The sequence below is a fragment of the Hakea prostrata genome, chromosome 6 (genome assembly GCF_041222555.1).
Source record: "Hakea prostrata isolate BN-2017 chromosome 6, UWA_Hpros_2, whole genome shotgun sequence".
NCBI lineage: Eukaryota > Viridiplantae > Streptophyta > Magnoliopsida > Proteales > Proteaceae > Hakea > Hakea prostrata.
In genome coordinates this window covers 31752611-31764163 of record NC_142605.1, presented here as the reverse complement: position 1 = coordinate 31764163, position 11553 = coordinate 31752611, and positions in this window count along the sequence as shown.

Genomic DNA, 11553 nt, shown 5'->3' with positions numbered 1-11553 from the left:
AGGTGCAGTTTCTCATTGAACACTGACAGTGTATCCAAGTAAGGGGCATCACTGTCAATATCCATAGGCTCTGAGTCATACACCAAATCTTCAACTACAAGGGCCCACAAGTCTCTTCTTCCACCACTTTGGGTCGGGTAAGGGTTAGGATAGGGCTGGGTTTCACAGGTTTCCCATCTTTTCTTAATGTCCTCCTCACAAACTAATACTCTACCATCTCCATTTTTAATAGATCTAACATGATCAAGATCTCTACTCTTCTTACCCCTCATCTTAGCTGTCTTATAAATAGATTTTTCTCCTTCCTTCGTGCCCAACTTATTGTATAACTCTTCATACTTCTTTTCCCTTGCTTTTCCCGCAATTTTCTTAGCTTCATTTCTATCCAACCTATACCTTTGAAGATCCTCAACATCCTTAGTTCTTTGCCATGTCTTAAAACTTGCTTTTTTATTCCTAATGCCAGCTTGAACCTCACTATCCCACCACCACGTCTCTCTATAAGAATGGAGCTTTCCTTTTGAATCACCTATGATATCTTTAGCCACCTTCTTAATACACATAGCCATCTCATTCCACATTGTATTAGTATCCCCTTTAAAATCCCATTTTCCTTGTTTGACTACTTCATTAACGAAGGATTCCGAGCACTCTCCTTTCAAATTCCACCATCTTATTCTGGGATAGTTTACCTGAACCTTTTATGTGTTCTTGGGACTAAGCACATATCCAAGACCACAAGTCTATGTTGTGCAGTTAAGCTTTCCCCCAGTATCACCTTAAAATCCTTGCACAACAATCTATCAGTCCTTCTAGTTAGGAAGAAATCTATTTGGCTTCAATGCTGTCCAATTTTGAAGGTAATTAATTGCTCATCTCTCTTTTTGAAGTAAGTATTTATAATAGATAGATCAAAAGCAGTAGCAAAATCTAAAATTGAAATCCCCTCCTCATTCCTTTCTCCAAAACCATATCCTCCATGTACACTCTCATATCCTCTTTGATCTTTTCCAATATGTCCATTTAAATCACCTCCTATGATAATCTTTTCTCCTTGACAAATTCCTTGCATTAATCCATCCATATTTTCTGAAAATTCTAGCTTTAGACTTTCATCTAATCCTACTTGAGGTGCATATGCACAAATTATATTTACGAACTCTTTCTCCATTACAAGCTTGATAGCGATAAACCTATCACCCACTCTTTTAACATCCACCACATCATTTTTTAAATCTTTATCCACTATTATACCCACTCCATTTTTATTTGTTTTATCCCCAATGCCCAATCCCTCTAATCAACTACCTTATAGGCCACGTCCATTTAATGCGCAACCTAATGCCTATAAGAGTGGGTAACCATCAGCTCACCCACCCTCACAGAATTCATCATTTGAGGATAAAGTATTACATGCGCTTAGTGGGCTAGAGCAAAACACTCAATTGTTATTGTCACATCCACTCAACCGGTACCCTATTTGGCATACTTGAGTATGTGATCCACTGACCCAAAGATCAGTATCGAGAAAATCAACCTCCCACATTTACAATAATATAATCAAGAACAAGACTAAAATCAATGTTAAACTATAGTAACCGAAAGATCAAGATAAGATTCAAAGAGAAAATACATTATAATCAGAGTGTAGAAAAATGATATCAATAGAATAAATCAAATGTAGAGTGTCAGAAAATCATTCTACAATAATAGTGGAAATGTAGATCAAAACTAAAAAGTAGATTACAACTGATTCCCAAAATAAAAGGGAAAGAAAAGAAGTAACCAAAATCTAAACTAATGTTTCTTCAAATTTATAAATAGTATATCCATAAGTAAAAGAGATGATGTCCCATTGCCGGCACACAAGTGCTAGAGTCGGACTAATCCTGATAAGCTCTAGCTTCGTATTGGTAGTCTTCACAGTCATAGTCACAGTAGCGAATACTTTGGGTACCGTATGAGTCATCTGCTTGGGCTTCACAGTATTGGCCCTCATAGTCATCAACACCTGTAGATAGATCTAACAAAGTTGTTGCAAAAATGAGTGAGTTCAAAAGAACTCAGCAAGGTAGTTTATTCCACAATAACACAATATAGCATGATAGCAAAACATAAAGGATGCAACATGATATGAAACAGACATGCAAGTATGATTCTAACTCTATGTATGCTGGTCTTTATTGGCAGATAGGCTTTAAGTCATAGCACCATACTCCTTTGGGTAGGTCTTAAATCACTCTCCCCCAACTTGGGTCCTACATCCCTCTCAAACATTCCAAGGTTGGGGTTTAGGTCACCACTCTCTCACATCACCATTGGTTTGAGTATTAGTGCATTTCAAGGTTAAATTTAGCCCAATGCAAGTCTTCTACTTAGTTATATCAAGTCTGAGTTAGATACTTCCATTCCTCGCCTCTCGCGATCCTTTCTGGGATCCTTCTCACTAGAGTCAGTGTATCCTATGGCTACAACCAACTTGGTCTACGGACTCATCAACTCTATTGGTCATCCACAAATAGTAAATGGGAAGTTGTCCTCTCACGGGCTGGTTACCCGTCTTCACCGCCCATGAGCCCAAGTCTACTACTGCAACCCTACCAATGAATGGCTCCCACAATATGATTCATGTCCTCTCACAGGTTGGTTACCGATCTTGAGCACCCACAAATCCCCAATGCTGCCACGGGTTACTTGGTCTAAATACCCTTCCGAATCGGGTCTGATATAACAGGGTAATCCTACCCAAACACTACTAGACAAGCCCTAGTTATGTCAACCAACAGGGAAAGAGCCAAGAGGCATTATCGAAAATTGTCTCATACCACTTCCATTGATGTCCAAAGACAGAAATGTCAAAAGAGCATTCCCCATTCCCCAATTATAGTTAAGCAAACACATTCTCAATCAGTCATTCACAAGCACAATTGATAAATCAACACATAGGGAAATAACCATTCATACATTATCAAAATGATTATTGAATTACATGAACAAGTCCTACTGTAGTTATAGTACTTACAATAGCAATATGACTATAAGAAAATATAAGAACAGCAGTATGATCATGCAATCCAAATCAAATACAAATAAACATGCATTTTAGGTTATTAGGGAACAACCGTCTTTACCTTAATTAACTTCAAAGAATTCTAGAGAAAGAATGAGGATAGGTCCAGGGTTAGCAAATAAACCCTAAACAACCATAGTTCAAGCATTAGGAACAAACCTTCGAAGGTCAAAAGTCAAATGGATCAAAACAGATAAAAAAATCAGCTAATGTCACTGTGGGCATATTGGCTGGGTAGCTTGGGTAATCGACCCTAGTGTACAGTACGGACAAAAACTCCAAATTTTGATCCGAAACTCAATTTCCGGGATTCGAAACACTCCAAAAATTTAAGGAAAACTCTAGAATAGTAGTCTAAGACTATCTAGCATAGATTAGGCATCAACAATGATCAAAAGGATATAATTTTAAATTAATAAAAAACTAGGTTTTACCAAAATCAATCCGTGAATTCTACGGAGAGGCTAAACAGAATGAGAGTTCACTCTAGAAAGAAAAGAACAAGAGATCTTAGATAGAAATAATCATAGGAATGAATCTAGCATGCTTTAGAAATAAAAAACATTGAATGACCACACATCCATGAAAATCTCACAAGATCTCATCCTAAAATCAAGTTGTGTAGATCATAGAATCATTGGAGTGAATGGAGATTCACTCACAACTACAAATATTGAGGAAGAGGTCTTTGTAATGATACAAAACCATCTTCATAACCACAAAGATGAGAAGGATCAATAATAGAATAGATCAATGAAAGAATAGTATGAGTGATAACCAACCTTAATGAAGAAGATTCACCAAAAAACTTAAGGATTCGCAAAGGATCTTCCAAAACTTGAACTAGAAGGCTTGACAGAGGCTTCCCACATTCTCTAGAGGCTTTAGAAACAAGTGGGGCTGATTACCACGAAGCTCTATTAAATAGATCATCAAAAACCTAAAAATCAGAGATTTTACACTTAAGCCCCTGTCATTGTGGGCAGATTGGCTGGGTTGGTTGGCCCAATCTACCCAGGTTGACAACAAGCCCAAAACAGGGAATTGAAGCTCCTAATCTCAAAATTTTCAATGGGGCTTTTCCCAACTCAACAAGCAACTCACTTAGCATTGAGGGACCCTTCAAAACATGTTGAACTTGGCCTCAAGTCTGTCAACCAAGCTCTTCAACACCAAGGTGCAGCTTCTTCTCCAAATCAGACAATGTTTCTAAGTATGGAACTCCATCATCAATCTCCATAGGTTTTGGATCAAACACCATGTCTTCCACTGAGATGGCCCATAATTGCCTTCCACCTTCACTTCGGGTCTTCGGACCTACAAACAAAAGGGTTTCCGAGTTAGGATTTGGGCTGAATTTCACAATTACATTCTCATTCTCAATCCATTAACAAATTAGAAACCCAACTTGGTCAACTAGCTAATGCCATCAATAGAAAGGAGGTTGGCCAGTTACCTAGTCAACCAATAGGTAACCCTAATCATCAAATTGGGTCTAGGAAAGAACAAATCCAAGCAATCTCTGTTGTGACACGTAGTGGGAAGGAATATTATGCACCTTTGCCTACTCCTAAACCATTGCCTATTGATCTTGAGTGTCAAGAAGAGGTTGATTTGACCCATGAGAATGGTGATGATGCACATAAGCCTAGTAAAAAGACAACATCTGTGAGTATTTCCCATAAATTTTCTCGTAAAGGATTGCACATTCCAATTGTTGAGGGTCCTACACCTAAGTCTTACACTCCAAAAGCCCCCTTCCTTAAAGCTCTTGAGTCCTCAATTTCAAATTCTAGAAAGAATGCTAAGATGCAAGAGATGATTGACTTATTCCAACAAGTTCGTATTAATCTCCCACTATTGGATGCTATCAAGCAAGTCCCAACTTATGCTAAATTCTTAAAAGATTTATGCACCCAAAAGCATAAGTTGAGAACTCAAACTCCTAAAACTATGCACCTAACTGAACAAGTTAGTTCGATAATTTCCAACCAACTGCCCCCTAAACTTAAAGATCCAAATACACCTGTAATTTCATGTGTCATTGGAGATCTATTCATAAGTAAATCATTGCTTGATTTGGGAGCTAGTGTGAATATTTTACCTGGTTCAGTTTATAGGTTTGATCTAGGAGATTTGAAACCCACTGATGTGATTCTACAATTAGCAGACCTCTCAATTAAACGACCTCATGGGCTACTTGAAAACGTTTTGGTAAAGGTTGAGGATCTATATTTTCTTGTTGGTTTTTTTATCCTAGATATAGACAACACAACTACCAATAAGTTACCACCAGTCATTCTTGGATGGCCCTTTCTAGCCACTGCGAATGCTTACATCAATTGTAGATCGGGTGTCATGGACATATCATTTGGCAATAAGAAACTTAGAGTCAACATCTTCAATGCATCCTTAAGCCCAAATAGGGATGATAGTGTTTTGCAATTAACCTTATTGATGAGGTAGTAGCTGATTATACTACAAACATGTTTATTGATGATCCCCTACAGCAAATACTTGCCATTTGGGGAATCGACCCTGAATATTAAGAAAGCCAACACATTGTTGAACTCTTCCACTTCTTTGGAGCAGTCACCATTCATATTTAGATTCAAGCCTCCACCTCTAGTGGCTGCATCTCCTCAACCCTCATCCCTCATATCTCCCCCTAACTTGGATCTTAAACCTCCCCCTTCCAATATAAATTATGCATTCTTAGGACAAAATGAAACGTTGCCTATCATTATTTCTTTTGATCTATCACCTAGGAAAGAGGACCAACTTTTACAAGTGCTTTCTGAATTCAAGGCAGCCATTGGCTGGTCTTTAGATGATCTTAAGGGCATAGAACCTTCTATATGTATGCATAGGATATATTGTAAGGATGGAGCGAAACCCTATAAGGATCCTTAGCGTCATTTGAATCCTAACATGAGAGCGGTAGTGACCAATGAAGTGATTAAGTGGTTAGGTGCCGGACTTATCTTCTCAATCTCAGATAATGAAGGGTTAGTCCTACCCAGGTTGTCCATAAGCAATCCGGCATCAATGTGGTTCCAAATGACAACAATGATCCTGTTCCAACTTGTAGCGCTATGGGTTGGAGTGTCTGCCTCAATTATCGAAAGTTGAACAAAGTTACCAAGAATGATCACTTCTCCTTGCCATTTATTGACCAAATTTGGAATCCATAGATTTGACATATTTTAGAGGTTACTGGTCAGCGACTGAGTCTTTATGTAGATGGCCTTGCTAATGGCCAATGTATTGAGGAGTTGGACCTAGAAGACTTACCTTAAAGACTCTTTATGAATCTCTCACTGAGTTTAGCTGAAGACTTTAAACTTAGCGCTTTATGGGAGGAAACCTATTTGTTTAGATGTTATTTCTTGTTCCTTTCTTTGTTTGTTTGTTAGGTTTTACTTTTGCGTGTTCTATCACAATTTCAAGCATCGGGTACACTCTTTCCTTAATTTGCTTAGATTATGTTCTTCTTTTCCTTTATATCTTGCATGCATTGAGGTCACTGCATAATTTAAGTGTGGGGGGTGTCAACTCGAGTAGGACTCGTTGATAGTTGGTAGAGCATTGTCACAAAGATTAAAAGTGCCTAAATTTTTTTCTTGCTTTGGTAAGAATTACATTTTAATTCCTTGCTTAGATACAAAATGAGAGTTAAGGGTCTTATAAATTCCATCAAATGTGATGAGCACCCTCTTGAGAGAATAGTAATGGGTTTTACATTTTGAGACTGAGGTTGAATCGAAAAATAGGAACTCCAGGTAGTTCGAAAGGTTTGGCCATCTAGCGGTCTTGTATTGCCTTATGCTTATGGTGACAAGTTGAAACCGATTTTAGATTGTTTACATGTGAATTGAATTGGAGTATAATGTGAAAAAAAAATGCTGAAGTTTAAAGTTTAGACTTCTTTCTTAGTAACCAGGTCTTGGTGTCATCTACATCGTGCCTCGCATCAAACAGTTGGGGTGTCTTTGGTCTAGCTTGGCCTGTAGCCTAGTTGGCTTGAGTAAGTAAGTTCAAGGGGTATTCTACACCTAGTCCCTTAAGGCCATTTGGCTTGAGAGAGGCTTACCCAACACTCGTTACATAGGCCATCTAGAAAGCTTAAGAGGCAAGACATTGCATAGACTAGAATTGTGTGCATTAAAGAAATGAGTGAATTAATGTGCTTATAAAGGTGAAATGTCTAAGAAGGTCAATATTGCTTAGATCCTAAGTTCTTGGTATTATTTGGTATGTAGATTAGTCTTATCTGAGGGTGAACTGGTGGGTTGAAGATAAGAGGAGATTTCTCGATTAAATTGTTTGCCTAAAGCTAGACTCAAGAGATGGTGTAAAGAGCTTAAGTGTGGGGGTGCCTATATTCCCTTCAATCTTTAATGGAGTGTATTTGTCTAAGAATCTATCTTTTACTTTTACTATTGCCAGAATGATTAAAGGAAAACTTACAAATTTTTTGTGTATATTCTCTGCAAACACTCATGAGACACAACTTGTCCACTAGGGTAACCTAGGGCTTTAAAGGCTTGTTGCACGTGTTAAGTGCAATGTGATTCCTACGAAAGTGATTTAGGTTTTATTTATTTATTTTTAAGTATTGCTTTTATTGTTTCATTTTGCTCGAGGACTAGCAAACACTTAAGTGTGGGGGTATTTGATAAGCATGCATTTATCATTATTTATTTGATTTAATTTCCCATACTTAGTTAATTAAAAGAGAGTTAATTGAGTAATTTTGTGTTTTTTTTAGGAATAAGGTAATTTTGGTTATTACAGATAATGTGAAGCAAAGTTGGCAAATATATTAGAGGATTTTAATTAAAATAAAATCATGGGATTCTGATGCATCCAAAATCTGCTCAGCCCTTAGATCTCCTGAGAGTGACCTGCAAAATAAAGAGTCAGATGTGGCCCGACCGCTGGGGTCGGGAGTCCACCTCCGAAGGTTAAGTCAGTTGATTAACTTAATCACAAACGGCTCTGCTAGAGCACAGAGCTAAGGAATGAATAACTGGAATACGATTTAGATAGTAAGCATCTGAGTGTTTTCATCCGTCTCTACCTTGTGGGTAGGTTGATGTCTTATATAGAGTGTACCTTTGAATCTTCTTCATTGGATGTATTTGAGCCTTCTTCGGATAGTCGTTGGAGCTTAACTGATAGATCCGTTGCGTGATAGACTTCTACTAGTTTGGACTAGTAGATGACTCCTAGTATAACCCTATTGTTATCTGATGGTTATCCATATGATAGCGATGATTGGCAGCCGCCGAATTCTGTTAGCCGTCACTAGGTTGATTAACCTACTCCGAAAGTATCGGATTAGGGCATGCTTGTGACTGAGTAAGTTTTCTTCCTCAACAAGCTATCTCATGGACCCGGCTCCCTCGGAAGCAAGTCGATTCCTTTTGTCCCGACCAGAGTCGAGGGTCGAACCAAGAATGAACCAAGTTCAATCATATTTTATCCGTATCGCGAGCCCCCCAGACCAAGCATTCAGTCGATCCCGAGGGCTTGGTTTTTAACTGGGTTCTTCGTCGAACAATAGCCTTGCATAATCCTCAACCCATTTGAATGTCATTTCACATTTAATGCGGTTGTGTCGCTTTTTCCTCTAGCATTGTGAGGGTGACGCCACGCGTCCTTTTGTAGCCGAAACTACCGTTGCTCACGCAATCCAAAACGACGGTTTCTGAACGCCTGCTTTTGATTTGTGAGTTCAAACTTTAGAACCGTCTTCAAATCTCGATCGTTGATGCTGAATTCATCTTGATCGTACACGTTCTCGAACACTCGTGTGGGTGCTTAAAAGTGGTTCGTTGTCTCCGTAGGTTTCATTCTCCTTGTCTGGAATTTTGAAACCTCGTCGTCTTCTTCACGCCTTCACGATTCTCTTGTCCTCGAGCTTTCTGCCTCAGTGACTCAGTAAGTTTACTGACTCCTTCGCAAAATTTACTTTCGTATCCAGGTTTCTTTTTCTCTAGAAACCATAATCAGACCTTTCAATAATGGAAGATAATAGGGTTTCTTTTGAGACTTCCCCTGTGCCTAGTGCCGGTAAAGGCGATAGTGGTGATGAGGTATTTGTTTCTGTCTCCTCTGAGCAGTCGGATAGTGATAAGAAAACCCTAACTGCCCTCTGGCGTGACTTCGCAGAAGTCAGCCAATAGAAAAAAATAGAAGAAAAAGCTGAGACTTCTTCTGCCCTTCCTGAGCCTGGACCATCTTTGACTCTTAAGGTAACTGCCGAACCTTCTGGGCAGTCAAGACAACCTACCAAATCCGCCGGTGGACCTGATTCTGTTGCTTCCTCCTATAATGAGGAAAACCTTCCTTTAGCCATGTAGGGTTTTAACTTTCCTTCTTCGTACCATCTTAGGGCTCCCAATTCTGATGATAGAGTCGATTCGACCCTTCCGGGCGAATTTTCCTTGTATATTGATACATTGGAAAGCGGGGTTTGCTTTCCCTTCTTCAATCCTTTATTTGCAGCCATTCTGAATCATTGGGACATTTGTCTCGGAATGTTTCTTCCCAATAGCTGGCGTCTCATCGTCGGCTTCTTGGGTTTATGCTTTGAACTTGGCATCACGGCTTCTCTTCCTCTTTTTGTACATTTTCATGTTCTTTCTATTTCCCATCCTCCCGGTTGGGTTGTGCTTTCTAAGCACAATAAAATAGAGCTTGACTGGACGGGTAGCATTCTTGCCAAAGGAACTTGCCCTTCCAATCATAAAGGATGGCGTAAGCGGTATTTTTTCTGCCGAGCGCCTCAATCAGACCATAACTTCCCATGCGTCTGGAAGCAACACACTTCGTACTTTGAGGGTAATCGGGTCCTTCCATTATCCAAAGAAGACAAAACGGCCGTCGGGATGATCAAGTCAATTCCATGGTATCAAGAGATACATGGATATGAGATGGAATACAACTCCATCCTTCAATACTGGGGGTTGGCTCAACGTGACCTTTCTAACTGCCACGTATCAGTTTCTTGAAAATACTGTGAATTCTTTCAACTCTAACTTTCGTCTTTCTTTGTAGTGCCTCCAAGAATGAATCCCGAAAGTCTTCGGGTAAAGGCTGCCAGGGCTGTTGTGACTGCTAAACAACTGTCTCCTCGAGCCTTGACTGCAGAACAGGTAGCTTCTGCACCACCTCCAGACCCTTCCTACAAGGGTATCAGGAACCTGAAGCCAATGGTTGAGGCTTCTGGGAGAGGGAAAAAAACCAATGATGGAAGAGGTAGATATCCCTCTCCCGCTCAAACTAAAAGGAAGCACGACTCCGCTGATGCTTCCGCCTTGAAGAAATCCAAGAAGAATAAAGATTCTGAGGAGATCTTCGTGCCTCAATGGACGCTGATGCGGACAGATAGGGCAACACATGACCCCGAGAAGGCTGCTGAATGGAGCTCTCTTGGTCTGTTGCCTGCCGATTGTCAGGCCTTTGAAGCCCTGGAGGATGACATTCTCATTCGTCATTCCACAAGGTATTATTTTTCTTGATCTTCCGCCAAATGTTTTGTAATCTCTTAAGAGATCTCTGATAATCTCCTCGTCTTTCTAGGAATGCCGTGTTGAGCTTTTATCAACACATGGAGGCATTGAACCGAGTTGGTCGCAATGGCTCCCTGTTGCAAACCTACGAAGAGAATTTGGAAAAGGCCAATTCTGAAGTAGATCGGCTGAAGAAAGTAGCCGATGAGTTGAAGGAGAAGCACGATGAGGAGATGAATTCCTTGAAGAAGGAACTTGACTCGTCAATTACTCGTGCTGTTGCTGCCGAACGTGAGGCCAAGAAGTACAAGAATGAGGCTATTGCCTTTGGTGAGAGCCTCAAGTTTACATCCTTGGATAATGAACGCCTGTCGAAGATGGCAGTTCCTAGCAAGCCCGAACATATCATACGTGGTCTTTGGAAGGATTGCATTCGGAAATATTTGAACAGCGTTCCCTTTACCCAATTGATGGGCTCCTTCAACCTTCAAGCTTACCGAGCGGGCCAAAATGATGTCTGAGAAAAGATCCTTGAATCTAATCCTTCCTTTGATACAACTCCCTTTCGAGAGGTGTGTCACAAGGAAATCTTTGGGAAGCTTAAGTTGTCTTTCCCTAACTGGGTTTTGGAAGAGGAGGATCCTATTCCAGCAGACCCGAATATTGAGGAGTATCTTGCTGACTCGTCGCCTCTTCCCGAAGAACCTCAACAGCCTGCCTTGGAGAAAGATCCTGAGAAAGAGCCTTCGGTCGACAATGAGGAAGAAACATAGGAAACCATATCCTCATTTTCCTCTTTCTTTTGTAAGGGTTGGCCCTCCACAATTTTAATAGTAATGGAAATCAGTCTTTTTTCTCGAACTCTTCCAATGATTGCCTTAATACTTTCTCATCTCATAAAAAATTGTCTTAAGAACAATACGTGAATGATATAAGTTATCACGTAGATTAACTTGTACCTTA